Source organism: Canis lupus, chromosome 7 (genome assembly GCF_048164855.1).
Source record: "Canis lupus baileyi chromosome 7, mCanLup2.hap1, whole genome shotgun sequence".
Lineage (NCBI taxonomy): Eukaryota > Metazoa > Chordata > Mammalia > Carnivora > Canidae > Canis > Canis lupus.
Genome location: NC_132844.1, coordinates 13617543 through 13633077, shown reverse-complemented (window position 1 = coordinate 13633077; position 15535 = coordinate 13617543). Strand labels below are relative to the sequence as shown.

Below are 15535 nucleotides of genomic sequence, written 5' to 3'. Positions count from 1 at the left end.
ACCGCTGAGCCCCCCTGGGCTGCCCGTGAAAGCTTAGTTGGTAGGCACTAGTTGCAGGGGAACCATACATCAAAAGAATTAATTCATGGTTTTATTAGTTATTCCCAACTTTGAGGTTGGATCAGTCCTAGACTTTAAAAAAAATTTACAGGTTAACTTGTGAGGCAAGACAAACGTATTAAAAGATAAATAATGAGAGGAAGCCACCTGATAGAGAGCTACTAACAATAAGTGTTAGTAATTCACATAACAGATTATCACAGATCATCACAGTTCCAGAGACTTGAGGAAGAAGGAAACTGCAAATGAGCCCTGCCTAGCCGCATTTGGTAACTAACCAAATGCGGTTCTTTACCCTTGAAATATGGTAGATTCAAATGAAGACGTGCAGTAAGTGCAAATTATACACCAGATTTTGAAACTTTGTGCCAAAAAAGTAAAATATCTTAATTAGTATATTGAGTACATATTGAAGTTTTAACATTTGTGTCAATATATTAAAAGTAATTTTACCTGTTTATTTTTTTAATGTGGCTACTTGAAAGTTTTAAATTACATAGGTGGCTTGCATCTTATTTCTATTGGACAGTCCTGACCTAGAGGGAAATACACTTCACTGAACTCTAAGAACTATCTTTGTCCTCTTTGTAATCCCTGGAGGGTTTTCGGAAATATTAGTGGGAAGAGTCTGATGACAGAATTCCTAATGAAGAGAAAGAAAACTGTCCAGAAAGTGCCATGAGCAGAGACAAGGAAACTAGATTGCAGATGCACTCCATTATAATGAATAACCTGTTTGTCTACAATAGAAGGTGCTTATTGGAAGGTAGTGATGATAAAGTTAAAATTAGGAACTAATATGTAAGAAGACTCGATTTTTAATTTAAGAAGTTTAGTACTGTAGGCAATCAGGATCTGACCATTAGAAACTGGGATTGTATGAATCTCTTGGCAATATTGACTAGCATGGGTTGAAATTAATGGGTGGTTGGGCAACCAACTAAAACTCCTACTTAAAAATGTATTATTAATAGAGGATTGTTTTAAATTGATGATAGTAGTCTTGCCCCTTATCCAGGGTTTCCCTTTCTGCTGTTTCAGTTACATGAGGTCAACCACAATCTGGAAGCGGATGATCCTTCTTCTGATAAATCATCAAGGGGTCAATAGTGGCCTAATGCTATGTCACAATGCCTGTGTCATTCACTTCACTTCATCTCATCACTAGGCATTTTATCATCTCACATCAAAAGAAGGGTGAGTACACTAGAATAAGATATTTAGAGAAAGAGACCACATTCACATAACTTTTATTATATTTTATTGTAATTATTCTATTTTGTTATTAGTCATTGTTGTTAATCTCTTACTGTGCCTAATTTATAAACTAAACTTTGTCATAACTATGCATATGTAAGAAAAAAACAGGGTATACAGGGTTTGGTACTAGCATTGGTTTCAGGCATCCACTGGGGCAGTCTTGGTGTATCCCCCACAAACAAAGGGGGATTATTGTACAGCACATCTCTAAAGTAGAATGCTGGGATCCCTGGGTGGCGCAGCGGTTTGGCGCCTGCCTTTGGCCCAGGGAGCGATCCTGGAGACCCAGGATCGAATCCCACATCGGGCTCCCAGTGCCTGGAGCCTGCTTCTCCCTCTGCCTATGTCTCTGCCTCTCTCTCTCTCTCTGTGTGACTATCATAAATAAATAAAAATTAAAAAAAAATAAAGTAGAATGCTTTATAGGTATTAAAAAAGTATGATATGAATCTATGTTGCTTGATACAGAAATATATCAAAGAGTACAACTGAGTAAATAGTTTGCAAAATAATACATGCACAATATGAAATCCGTATATGTATAATTATATACGTGTGTGTATGTAACTAGATCATTTGACTAATAGTGCCTTAATTTTTTCAAAATTGTCTCAAAAACAGAAAATCTCAAGGTGAAAGTGCTTCCAACATGTTTTCATTGGCTCAACAAAGTCTTCCATGTCTTTGTTTCTTTTCTGTCATTCTTAGCATTCTAGCCTTTCATTCTCAGCCCTATCACCTCATGTGTTGTCAGAATGGGTTGATACGCTCCTGACTCATTTGCAGCCCAGTAGTCTCTTAGTATATCTCAGTATATGTGTCCACTAGGTCTGCACAGCTCACCAGTGTCCCACAGCCTCGGCTTCTAGACCTTTTCGGTTTTACCTATTCTCAGTCCGTTGTTCCCCCCTTCATTTTGCATACTCCAGCTTACAACATTGGGTCTTAAAATTCCATCTTTGCTGGACCCCACTGCAGTGTCTTACCTGTAGCTGACACTTAACCTCTGAGGGATGCTTAGTTCTAAAATGAGCTTCCCTAGTCCTTTTAAGAAATGATGATGATATGGAGAAAAAAATATGATGGCTACTGTGGTTGCCTACCCAATCACCATTTTCCTCCTCTTTCTTAATTAATAAAATGAATTTGTTAAACTACCAAACAGCTAAAGAAATGTGAGCTCTTCCCTTTACCCTGGAAGTAATTCTATTTCCCTTTGAATAAGAATTTTGTAGAGGTGATCATGTGGCCAAGGAATAGTCAGCCATGGGGAATTCTGCAATAGGTTTTATCCAAGTGGCAAAATATATGCTTATAATATCTATAGAGTTATTCTTGACTTACTGTTCAAGATCCGTGGACTAGGCATGTAATTTGCCTAATGTTCTTTCCTATACACTGCTGAAATGAAAATTTAGAATTAGAAACATTGAAGAATAAAGAAAAGAGTAAAGATAGTATGTGTTATATGGAGAGAAGTATGATCAACAGAGAAAAGAAAAATGAAACTTCAGTAATTTCCTGAGAAACAAAGCTAATAGTAGAGAAAGAGACCATATTCTCTGGAATAACACCCAAAACCATTGCCAAAAAATACAGTGAAGTAGTTATAAAAGAGTTGGTTGAGGCATGGCAGAGAGTAGAAGTGAGAATAAGGGCTGAAAATAGGGATAACATTCGAAATATGTTACACTTGACTCAGGCACCACACGTATTTCCTTCTTCATTTGTAGACAAAGACACCTGCCACCAAACATAGAAACCAAAAATGACCCCAAAAGTCTTCTTGAAATGAATTATGTAAATAGTAGAGAGGAAATGAAAGCTTTTATGTTGACAACAAAGAGAAATACCATTCTCATTCTGGTACTCAGGGCCAGCATCCAGAGAGCTAGTTGCTTGCCTACTCATCTTAAAGTAAAACCTGATATTTAGCATTCCTGGTCCTACAGTACCAAACCTAGCTACTTGTTCACAATTCCTATATAGGAGAGAAAAGTGGAAGACATCCTACTTATTGAAAGCAAAGGAAAACCATTATCAATGACCAGGTTATATTTTTTTATATTTTTAATTTTAAAATTTAACATATTTTAAGATTATAAACATAAATATATATTTTGTCAAATATATTTATGGACATATATGTATTTATATATTATATATTTTATATATTATAGGTAATGTATAAATAAAAATATTTTTATATAAAATGTTATATATAGTATAATACATGTTTACATAAACGTATTTGCATGTGTGTATGTGTATGTATAAACACACAATAAAAAATCAACAGGAAAATCGCCATTATGAAAGAGAAAGACTAAGAAAAACAGAAAAAAGAAACTAAAGGAAATAGATATAACTTATAAAATGAAAAGGAACGTTTTTAAAAATCACTCCAATTTATATATTTCAGTATTCAGAATATTATATCTATAAGCTACACACAAGGTACCCTGAAAAAGAAGCAAGCATAGGATGAAATAGAGTTCTGACACACAAAAAACAGTTACTTAAATGAAAAATTCAAGGGAAAATACTGGCGATAAAATTGAAGAAGTCTAGAACAAGCATACAAAGACATGAACAGAAAATATGAGAAAAGATAAGAGTCATGGATAGCCAATCCAATAGACTAACATTCAACTGCTAGAAAAGAAAGAGATTTAGAAAAAGAAAAGCGAGAAAAAAATGTTTTAATTATAAGAGGTCTTTTGGAATGTAGAAGGAAACAAGTTTTCAGATTGAGTAGACTACTGGGTACCAGAAAATAGGTGAAAAAACATCCATACTTGGAGATATTATCATGTAAAACCAAGAATAAAAACTAGGAATAATAATAGTCAATAGTATTAATGATAATAAAACCCCAAGTTTCTAAGCACAAAAAAATATATTATCAATGAAAGAATAAAAATCAGACAAATTGGGGCACCTGAGTGGCTGAGTCAGTTAAGTATCTGACTCTTGATTTCAGCTCAGGTTCATGATCTCAGGGTTGTGTGATTGAGCCCCACATTGGGCTCCACTCTGGGTCAGGAGCCTGCCTGAGATTCTCTCTCTTCTTCTCCCTATAGTCCTCCCTGCAGCCCTGCACTCTGGCTCTTTCCATCTCTTAAGAAAAAAAAAAAAAAAATCAGACCTATCAACAGCACTGGATACTAGAAGACAATGATAGAATATTTTCAATATTTTAATGGTAGATATCTTTCAGTCTAAAAGTCTATACTCATTCAATTTAGCAATTAACTAAAGAGCAATTAACTAAGAGCAAAATAAAGTTATTTTTAGGTCATCAAGGATGTAGAACTGCAGAGCATTTTCCTCCCATGTGATCTTTACCTCAGCAAACTAAGGATAGAAACTCCAGCGAAAAATTCCAGCAAAATAAGGCTGAAAACAAAGAGGAAAAATGGAATTCTGGAAAAGGTGTACCAATCTTAGAAGCTAAAAAACATTTCCAGATAGGGCTGTGCAGCAGGTCTAGAGAGGAAGCAGTATAGATGGGAGGAGGAAGAGTTCAAGGAACAAGGTCATATGGGAGGAAATGCGAAATTCAAAAGAATAAATGGTAAGATAGGGAGTTTTTTTTTTTTTTTTAAGTGAAAGCTATAGTAAATCTAATGTAAGGATAAAATGTGGAGAGGAGTAGTCTTAAAGAAAATTAAGAGAAAATAATACCATTAGGAAAAAGATCAAAACAATTCAGGTGCACTACCCTTGTGATTCAGAGGAGGAAAGGGAGCTAGCAAAGGAGAAAGAAAGGGTGGCCAAAGAGGAAAGAGATTAGTAAAGATATATAAAATCATTTTTTTAAAAAGTCATCAACAAGGTTAATTCCTGCTCAAAGTCAAGAACGGAGACTAAATTAATGTCTTTGGAGATTTATATAATTGATGAATTGGAAGCAATTATAGTAACTTGATAGATAGAGATGGAAATCAGATGGCAAATTAAGAGAATAAATGAGAAGAGAGAAAATGGAGACAGGGATGAGAATCATTTTTGTCTAATAAATGCATGAAAAAAGGAGCAATCAAGGAGATTTTAGGGTCCAGAGAAAGACTTTTGTCTATGTGTGTTTTTAAGATAGAAAAACTAGCAAACTTACAAGATATTGATAGAAGGAAAGACCCTGTAAGAGATGAGTTAAGTATGGGATGTCTGGGTAGCTCAGCGGTTGAGCATCTGCCTTTGGTTCAGGGCATGATCCTGATCTGGGATCGAGTCCTGCATTGGGCTCCCTGCAAGGAGCTTGCTTCTCCTTTTGCCTGTACTGAGAGAGAGAGAGAGAGAGGCAGAGACACAGGCAGAGGGAGAAGCAGGCTCCATGCAGGGAGCCTGATGCAGAACTTGATCCCGGGACTCCAGGGTCACGCCCTGGGCTGAAGGCAGGTGCCAAACCGCTGAGCCACCCAGAGATCCCCTAGGTTTGCCTTTCTAATGCAAGTAAATCACCCACCCAAAGTTTGAGGCTGAAACATATTTATTACCTAAGGCACTGTGTGGGAATGGGAGAATCTTTCCTTGCCAACTGCTGCCATGCTGTGATTCCCCTAACAGATAAGTTAGGGAATTGTTTAGACTGTATGAGACCCAAAATGACAGTAGCAATAGAGTTTTCCTCTCACAAAACAAGATAGGTAAGTAATCTTTGGTTTACAAGCTCCTTGGGAGTATCCCCAATATAATCTGAAGCTGGTCCCTGTATTTGGAGAGCAGAAAGAGACAAAAGAAAGAGGAAGGCCACTCCAGGTTGGTAAGTGTCAGTTTTAATAACTAAAGGAGACTTACATACAAAGTTTATTTTAGGGTACAAGACACGTGGATCCCTACACCCACCTGTCAAATCTTAAAAAGTGTGTATAGAGGCCTTAACTAGGTTCAGTCAAGTATATATACTGCCTTATACTGTCTAACTAGTCTCAGCACCACATCATTATCTCAAACCTATGTCCTCAGGGCAGCTTCTGGGAGCAAGAAGGCAAGCAGAACTCATATTTCAAAGACAGGGGACAGGGAGGGGTGCCTTTGATTGCCTGGGGTTCAGCTCATGGGTCAACCAGCAGTCATGTCTTTTCAGTCACCTCCTCAACAGTAATCTTGGAACAGTGTGGTTGTATTTAGGATTTAGTCATCTAGAGACCGAGGTCCCTTCTTGTTATTCTATAATTTCTAGGGTATTGTTCTCCTCTAATAATATGAGATGACTTGCAACCAAGACTATATTCCAAGTAGCAGTCTAAAGAAGAGGAGTAGCAGAGAGACCTATTTTGGGAACCTGAACTGAAAGTACACCCATCCTTTAGTCACATGGCCGCACTTAGTTTCAAGGGCAGCTGGGAATTGTAGTTTTTATTTTAGGCAACTATACAGTTAAAATTAAGGAGTTCTGTTACCATGAGAGATAAAGACATATTGAGAGACAAATGTTTCACCCACAATCCTTTTCCTTCTTAATTAAAGCAAATATATTGTATTAAACAGATAAGGATAGCCTCTCTTCACTTCTTATCAGAACTGAGAGCCATGGGAAACAGAATAGAATATCAAGACTTACTTTTATCTCTTTTATGCACATGAAAATTGAGCTAGTAAAAAATCGCAATATATAATAATGGATATTAATTATTTTAAGGACTAAATTTTCCTGAAGTTTAAACTATTCTTAAGCATTTTTAATATGGTCAAAATGAAGTTTCTATTCATTCTACCCACAAGTAATTAAACATGTATCACATAACCCACACTTTGTTAAGCATTGTGAACTTTCCAAAGAAAAGTATGATATAATCTCGATTCTCAAGGAACTTAGAGGAACTTATAGTTTGAAAAGGAGAGAAATTTAACACAAGACTATTCAAGAACTATTAAGTGCTGAGTTGTGTGATACTTTATGAGTACAAAAGGAATCCAAAGTAAAGATAGGCCACTGTTGGCCTCAGGAGATTAAAAACCTTTGCAAAAAAAAAGTGAGTATCAAGCTGGGCATATAAGAATAGGTAGGATTTATTTATAAGCCTTTTGTATGCAAAATCATAAAAGGCATCTTTGTAAGTTTGATTCTAGAGAATAAAACCATGTTGAATTTTACAAGTCCATACTGTTGCTAGTAGTAGCCTAAGAATGGCTGACTCAGTAGTCTATAAACAGGTTTTGTTTCTGTTTTTTTGCTCTAGGCTGTATCCATAAGTACTAGCTTGACTTAGTAGATACCAAGTGTTTGTCAATTAAATATACTTTTCCTTTAATACTCAGTGTTTCCTTTATTACGTGGTGAAGGACTTAAGTTTTTAATTAAGGTATAGCTTTTTTTTCAAAATTGAGGTGGACTGAAGTATATATCTTAAATGGATAGTACTGTATCCACCTCATGTGACTAGTACCAAATCAAGATAGAGAATATTTCCAACACTCCTTAACACTCCCTTATAACCCTCCAAGTCAGCATTTAAATCTCCCTTCCCTACCCTAGCCATCCTAAAGTTGCCACTATTCTGACTTCTATCAACAAAGATTACTATTCTTGGTTTTGAAATTCATATAAATGAAATCACATAGTATGTCACTCAGCATTTTTTCATGTTGTTGCCACCCTGGCCTTAATTTATGAGGCTTGCTGATACCTCAAAGGGTTGTTTTTCAACCTGTTTTAAAAATCTTTTCTTATGGGAAAATCTCACAAAAGTTTGTAAAAAGGTGTTTATTATATAATAATATGCATTACAGGTGTTAATGATCTTTAGTTTCAAAGAGAGATTGTGTTCATTTTAAAAGTAGGCAAGGTGAGGACAACTTCCATCCTGTACCATTGTAGTACAGCTTGATACTTCCAAAGTGATGGTCAAGTTAACCTGCTGTTACCTTTCTTCTCTAACAAACCTGAAAATGCCCTATGAGAAGTTTGGGCCAGTTACAAAGTTAGAGGTACAAAACCACCCTCATTTCTGATACTTACTGCAAGTTTGCAAGAGGGAGGGGGTGAAGGTGGAGTGGTTCTCCCAAATTCAGTTTCAGTAATTTTCAGAAAGACTCATAAAACTCACTAAAAGCTATTATTCTCATGGTTATGGTTTATTAAAAGGAAAAGATACAGATTAAGATTAAAGGAAGGCACACGTAAAACAGTTTAAGTGACTTTCAAATGCAGAGATTCAGTCATCTTTAGCCATGAAGTCAGGACACATTAATGTTCTAGCATCAGTGTGTAACAGTATGCATAGAGTACCATGAATCAGGAAGGCTCACCTAAGCTTGTTGTCCAAAAATTTTTAAGGGGTTTGTCATGTAGGCATAATTGATCGATTGATTGCCCACATGGTAAATCTCAGTTTCCAGGTTTACTGATACTATGTGACCCAAAGCCTCCACCCAAAGTCATATTGTTGGTCTTTTCCACTGACCAATACCCAACCTAAGACTATATAGGTATTGCCAGTCCCCAACCTAAATCACATTGTTAGACTAAGTATGAACCAAGACCCTCAGATAACCACATCTTAAAAGGCTGGAGGCAAAGACAAAGCCTTCTCTTTGGGCAGGCTCTAGTTCTTTACTATACCCCACCTAAATTTTCACTTTTCTCATTGGAGAATTCGTTGTTTTCAATCCCTGCAATTAAATCATTTTTTTAAAAAGGTGTTTCCCAACTACTGATTTTGTAAGTTTATATTTTAAAACATTCTGAATGATTATGAAGCATCTCACAAAGAAAATTAAGATTGGCATGGGATAACAAACATTTTCTTTTTCCTTTAACTGCCCAGTATATATAAATAGGAAGATTTTACCAGGCTTACTGACTTTTAATGCATTCTTTTTTAAGTTGAACCACAGCTAGGAAATAAAATTGAAAGTTTTTCAGTAGATTATAATGCCAGCAATGACAATGAAGGAAAAACGAAGCGGTATAGTAACAGTTCAGTGATTTTGGGGATTGGGTAAATGTGTAAGACTTCCTTAAGAAAGAATGTAAACTACTAAGACCTCCATAAGGGAGATACCTGGGTGCCTCAGCGGTTAAGCTTGTCTACCTTCAACTCAGGGCATGATCCTGGAGTCCTAGAATTAGGTCCCACATTGGGCTCCCTGCATGGAGCCTGCTTCTCCCTCTGCCTATATCTCTGCTTCTCTCTTTCTGTGTCTCTCATGAATAAATAAATAAAATATTAAAAAAAAAAAAAAGAGGGACGCCTGGGTGGCTCAGCGGTTGGGTGCCTGTCTTCCATTCAGGTCGTGACCCCAGGATCCAGGATCGAGTCCCGCATTGGGCTCCCTGCGTGGAGCCTGCTTCTCCCTCTACCTGTGTCTCTGCCTCTCTCTCTCACTCTGTGTCTTTCATGAATAAATAAATAAATTAAAAAAAAAAAAAGACCTCCATAAGGAACACTGAAGTTGTTAAAAATTGCCCCTATATTTTGAACATTCTTTCTTTACATGAATGTGTTAAGGAGTCATCCCTGAGGAAATAATACCATTATAGTTTAAAATGAAATTATAAGATTTAAATGTTAAGGTGCCACTTATTAATGTCGTTTCTCTTTAAAATAATTTTTAATTGAATTTTGATAGGTTTAGCTCTTCCTAATTTAGATATGAAGTGTAATTTTTCTGTTGTTCTTTGTAAGATATAGTAGGGATATAGGACTTAAATGACAAAATAGGCTGGAGATGGAAATCCTACCTTGACAGCTTAAGCCGGACTGATATGCTTGAAGTCAATCAAATCACAGATCAGACAGGTGGTTATTATAGTCATTGGTCAGGAAGAGCAAGGTTAAGTCAGGCATAAGATTCTGACTTCATAGGTTCAAGAGGTTCAGAATGAAAGCTACCTTTAGCCAACTCTATACATTGATGTGAAGGTTCATTCATCCATTCACTTCTGAAACTGAGTGAAGGAAACCTCATTTGAAATGGAGTCAAGAGACAAAGGGGGAGCTTTCATGCCCTAGGACTCCTTGCCAATTGCAGACTCAAAAGGAGAGATATCTTGCATCCCTAACAGGAAAGAAACCAGCAGGAAGAAGAATTTCTCCAGACCCAACCACAAGTGCAGCCAATAAGAAAATATCACAACTCAGCCAGTGGGAAATCATCAGGACCCTGGACTCTCGCTTTTGTCCAGTGAATTTTCATTCACAGCAGTTCCCCAACCCCCAACTTCTTCCTTTTCTTTATAATGTTTCTCTCATTTGATCTGTGGACTTGCCAGTAGCTTGCCATAGCTTGCGTGTCCAAATAGCAATTCCTCTGCTATTACTGAATAAACACATTGCTGATAAAATAACTGGCTGTTTTCCGTGTAAGGTCAACACATTCAAGTAATATATATGTATATATACTGATCTATCTATCTATCTATCTATCGAGAGAGAGAACCTACTATGAGTCAGCAGAGTAGCAAACAAGACAAACACTGTTGGCTTTTAACAAATGATAGCTAGCTTTCACTGCTCACCTATCTCGCTATTTGCCAAGCATTGTTTTAAGCATTTCTTCCTGGAACTCTACAAGCGTTAATTATTCTCATTTTTATTATGTAGATTTCATAGTAAGGAAAGGAGACTTAAGAGGTTGACAATCTGTCTGGAAGACAATGTCTGAAGGCAATTGGGCACACCCTCTAAAGCTGAGCTTTTTTTTTTTTTTTTTTTGCTATCAAAAGGCTCTTGCCACTTGATAATGGACAGTTTCTCAGTATCTGAAAAAGTGCTTTTATCTTCTCTGGGACTTTTCAGTTTCTTTGCTGGATCCAGGAGCGCCATCTTTTGGCAAGATGTGGAATTTCTTAAGGACTTAATGCCGTAAGATCTAATGACAAAGTAGTCCAGGGTTACCTTATTCTCTTTATTAAATGGCTTATGGTCTAGGGTTATCATGTTTTCTAAACTAGGAGAAGGGACTCATTTTGGTTACAGCTCTTGTTAGTGTTTATTTTGTTATTATGCAGAAGAAAGAAAAAGAGGAAAAATTATTTTTAGTATGTTGGTACTTAAGATATATATTCATATATTCAGAGTTGCTTACAAATAAGTTCTTACTTAAAAATATGATGTTGGTGGATCCCGGGTGGCTCAGCAGTTTAGCGCCACCTTCAGCCCAGGGCGTCATCCTGGAGACCTCGGATCGAGTCCTACATCGGGCTCCCAGCATGGAGCCTACTTCCTCTGCCTATGTCTCTGCCTCTCTCTCTCTCTCTCTCTCTCTCTGTGTCTCTCATGAATAAATAAGTAAAATCTTTTTAAAAAAATGTGATATTGATTTCACCAATACCACATTTAAAATGTGTATATCTGGGTTCAATTAATAAACAAAAAGGAAAATTGTCCTAACCTGAACATAAAGTCTTAGATTTACACAACTCTGAACAGGCCTAGTTACTTAACAACCACTAATGTGAATTTTTTAAAAATAAACTCTGACATATGTGCTCCGTGGGAGAATTTTTCCTTTTAAGCTTTCACAAAGACACAGCAAGAAATTATAAATACATATATCAGCAAAACAAGATTAAGCAACACTTTTTCATTGTGTGTGTAGCACTAATTAAAGTGTTTCCTTTTATAAATGCAAAAATGGTATAATATCATCTCATAATGTAAGACCCTGGAAGTAGATGACTATATCCTAACAGTACCAAGCTTGTATGTTGAGACCACCTCCCACAGACATGAACAGTATTTACTACTAGCCACAGCTGACATCAGTCCCAAAATTCTATTTCTGTTTAGCCATCTTTTAACCTAAATGAACCAACTCAACTTGCCAGGAATTACAAACTTAAAGAACAGTATTTTAAGTAAGAACAATATTTACTAAAATTTTAATTTGATCTCTGTATTGAAGTACAGCTTTTCACATAACTAAAATGATTTTTTTTTTCTCACCATTCCTTTAAATTTTATTGGGTAGGGTACCTATTCCTGGCTCAAAACTCTGGCAGGATCTATGGATTTATTGTTGTTGTTATTGTTGACTTTATATATCTCTCCATTGTCATTTTAGATCACAGACACCATCATAATTCAGTAATTAGACTGTTTAATACTAGACTGTTTAATAGACTATTTGTTACTGTGTAATAATGAAAATTCATAATTGGATTTAGTATTAATTCTTGCAATACCTTAAGCCTCCTTAGAGCTGAAAGCCTGAACTGAAAAAGTGGATTGGGCCTTCTCTCTTCTTTTTGCATTCCATGACAACATACTGCTAACGTTTCCAAGGTCACATACAGCCCTTAGGAGGTGAGAGAATGACAGAAAGTCAAGAGATATTGGACATTTCTTAACTTCACTGCAAACCCTAGTGGTTTCCTTCCCTGGGTCTAAAGGCAGGAACCTCTTGCAGATCTGGTAAATGATTAAAACAGAATCTCTCTCTTTGGAGACACCTCTGAGGACTCCTTAAATGTTCCCAATTAGATCTTTCCAACTCTGGCAATTCATTAGCTGATGCATCTTTCCTTGTTCAGGTCCTGGGAAGCCTGAAGTGCATCTATACTTCCTTTTTGAGAGGAACGCTTTACTCCTCCAGATGGCTTTTTTGGACAGAACCCAAGATGAATCCACTCTAGCTCTTTTTTTCCTTGGCTTACATTCCCTGCCCTATAGGAAGCTTTAGGAATAAAGGCTGGTCCTAAACCGACAGCACTCTCCTGGCTCGACCACCAGGGAGCCAGTCGTCCTCTTAGCCTCTATATTTTTCTGGAGCAGGGGTAGTAGAATCAGTCAACCTTAGTCAATAGTCCACTTAAGATTTTGGGGGCAGCAGGACAACACTTGTTATTTGCATTTTCCAATGGCAGACAATAGTCCACTTAAGATTTTGGGGGCAGCAGGACAACACTTGTTATTTGCATTTTCCAATGGCAGAAAACACATTTCAAAGCTCTTCTATGGTCCCCTGGCAGTACTCCTCACTAGACTTGAGGTTAGAAGGTCCTATACGACTATACCTATTACCCTCAGAGGGTGGGTAATGTTAAACAATCAACTGAGTAATTTAAAAGATCAAATTGGTTTTTTGGAATGATTTATGGATCACGCAGCATCCTATCTAGCAAATAAAAAAGAGCTCCCTTGATCTGAAAAAAGGAAGGTTTTCAAAGGCAGAGAGAGAGAGTAAGAAAAGAGGATTATTGGCAAGGAATGCATTATTTTAGGCAAAGTTGCCCTCCTAAGGGGAAAGGAGGAGTCTGTCTATAGATCTTCTAGTGCTGTCAGGGAAATTCCACGTTGACTGATTAAAGATTAGATTCTAGGGGGGGGGGGTTGAAACTACAGTTAAGTATTAAGTCTTGATATGAGGCCTTAACATAACTCCATTTGGGGCCTGTGGATTTTTTTTTTTTTTTGACAGTGTCCATGACACAATGGCAGCTCTCCAAAGAAGCTGCTCCTTTACTTTCTCTGATCCTCTCTCTCTCTCTCTCTCTCTCTCTCTCTCTCTCTCTCTTTTAATATCCTTGATCTGGTTGAAGCCTCAAAGGATCATGTAAAAATATCTTAAATACATTCTTTTGTCAACCTGCATATAGAAGGGAGAATGGCTTTCCTCGGTTGAGCATTCTGTCATCTGTTGGTATTTCAACAGAAACTATGACAGTAATAAACCCTCTAAGATCCTGTTAGAAACAGAAGCACAAAGAAGTGGGACACATCATAGAACCTAGGAGTGAATAGCATTAGTACATGTTAGACTTGGGTCTAAATATTTCTTAAAATTGTGTCTTCTATGTGTCATCTCTGTTACCACCATCTTCATTCAGAACTTCATAATCTCTTGCTAGTACTGTTGCAGTCACTCGTCTCTGCCTTTTATCCCAATTAAATGTGTTCTTCATAATACCACCAGATTGGTTGACCTAAAATGCAAATGTTACCTTGTCAGTTACTTGCTTTAAATCTTTGAAAATCTCCCAATAGCATTGCCCTAGAGGCAAGCTTCTTAAATGTGAGAGTGCATACAAATGACCCTGAAATCTTGTTAAAATTAGATTTTATTTGAAGATTTGGAATGTGGCCCCCAATTCTGAATTTCTAGAAATCTCTGTGGTAATGTTGCAGCTCCGGCGGCTGCTCTAAGAACCACCATCTGAATATCTAGGGCCTAGAGAAGTTTTGGCTCCTTAGCTATGCCATTTAAAAACCTGACTGAACTTAACCTATACTCTGATTTCATCTCTTACTTCTTCCCACAACTACTAAAGTTTAGAGTTCCCAGAAAAAAAAATAATACATATACACACACACACACACACACACACACACACACACACACACATATATACTTTTCAATGTCTGGTATCCTTTTTTTCTGTTTTGTTTTTTATTTTGTTTTTTGATATTTTACATATGGTAGTAATAACTAAGATACCCTCCTTTCAAAGGGTCCTTCTGCCCCAGAAAGCAATTCCCTACATTCACAAATTGGTTTAATTTTATACTAGTTTCCTGTGGCTGCTAATAGAAATTACCCCAAACTGGGTGATGGATAGATAGATAGATAGATAGATAGATAGATAGATAGATAGATAGATAGATAAAGTATTCTCTCACAGTCCTGGAGGCCAGTGCACAAAAATCAAGGTGTCAGCAGAACTGTGCTCCCTCCCATGGCTTTAAGGAAGAATTTCTTCCTTGCCTTTTCTACTTCTGGTGGCTCTAGGATTTCCTTGGCTTGTGGGTCTAATCTGTAGTCACATTGCCTACCTCCTCCTCTTAGGTCTTAAAACTCTCTGCTTTATATTTATAAGGATGCATGTATTTTCAATTAGCCACCCCCCACCCCTGCCCTGGATAATCCAGGAAAAACTATCTCTCAAAATCTTAATCACACCTTTTGTATATAAGGTGATATGCACTCTTGTCATATAAGGCAATATTCACAGGTTCTGGGGATTAGAATGTGGACATGTCTCTTTGGTGGAGGAAGGTCACCACTTAACCCACTTTGCCTCTTTTTTAGAGCATATGGCATCATAGGAAGAATAGCTACCACTTATTTTATTATTCTTTCAGAACATTTTCCCTGATTCCTAGTATTTATTCAAATACCCTTGTGCTTACCTTTTACATATCAGATATCACACTGTACTATATATGTTAATTCTCTTTCATGTCTTGTTTAGCAGGTGTACTTATATATTGTGTCATATGTAATAGGTGCTCAACAAATATAACAGAGTTTTTTCCTTAAGGGGCCT

The 15535-nt window shown here is 36.9% G+C and overlaps 1 protein-coding gene and 1 long non-coding RNA gene across 6 annotated transcripts in view; one reads left to right on the top strand and one right to left on the bottom strand.

Moving 5' to 3' along the window:
- GRIK2 (glutamate ionotropic receptor kainate type subunit 2) overlaps positions 1 to 15535 on the top strand; it is a 1079206-nt gene that overhangs the window by 1386 nt on the left and 1062285 nt on the right. For all 5 annotated transcript variants that reach the window (XM_072831955.1, XM_072831953.1, XM_072831957.1 and 2 more), the window contains exon 2: positions 1102 to 1257. The gene's annotated coding sequence lies outside the window, so the exon portion shown is untranslated. The remainder of the gene's footprint in view (positions 1 to 1101; positions 1258 to 15535) is intronic.
- The window catches only part of LOC140636586 (uncharacterized), a 32297-nt gene continuing 30527 nt past the window's right edge, over positions 13766 to 15535 (bottom strand). Inside the window, exon 3 of the long non-coding RNA XR_012033797.1 lies at positions 13766 to 14194. This is a non-coding gene — a long non-coding RNA (uncharacterized lncRNA). The remainder of the gene's footprint in view (positions 14195 to 15535) is intronic.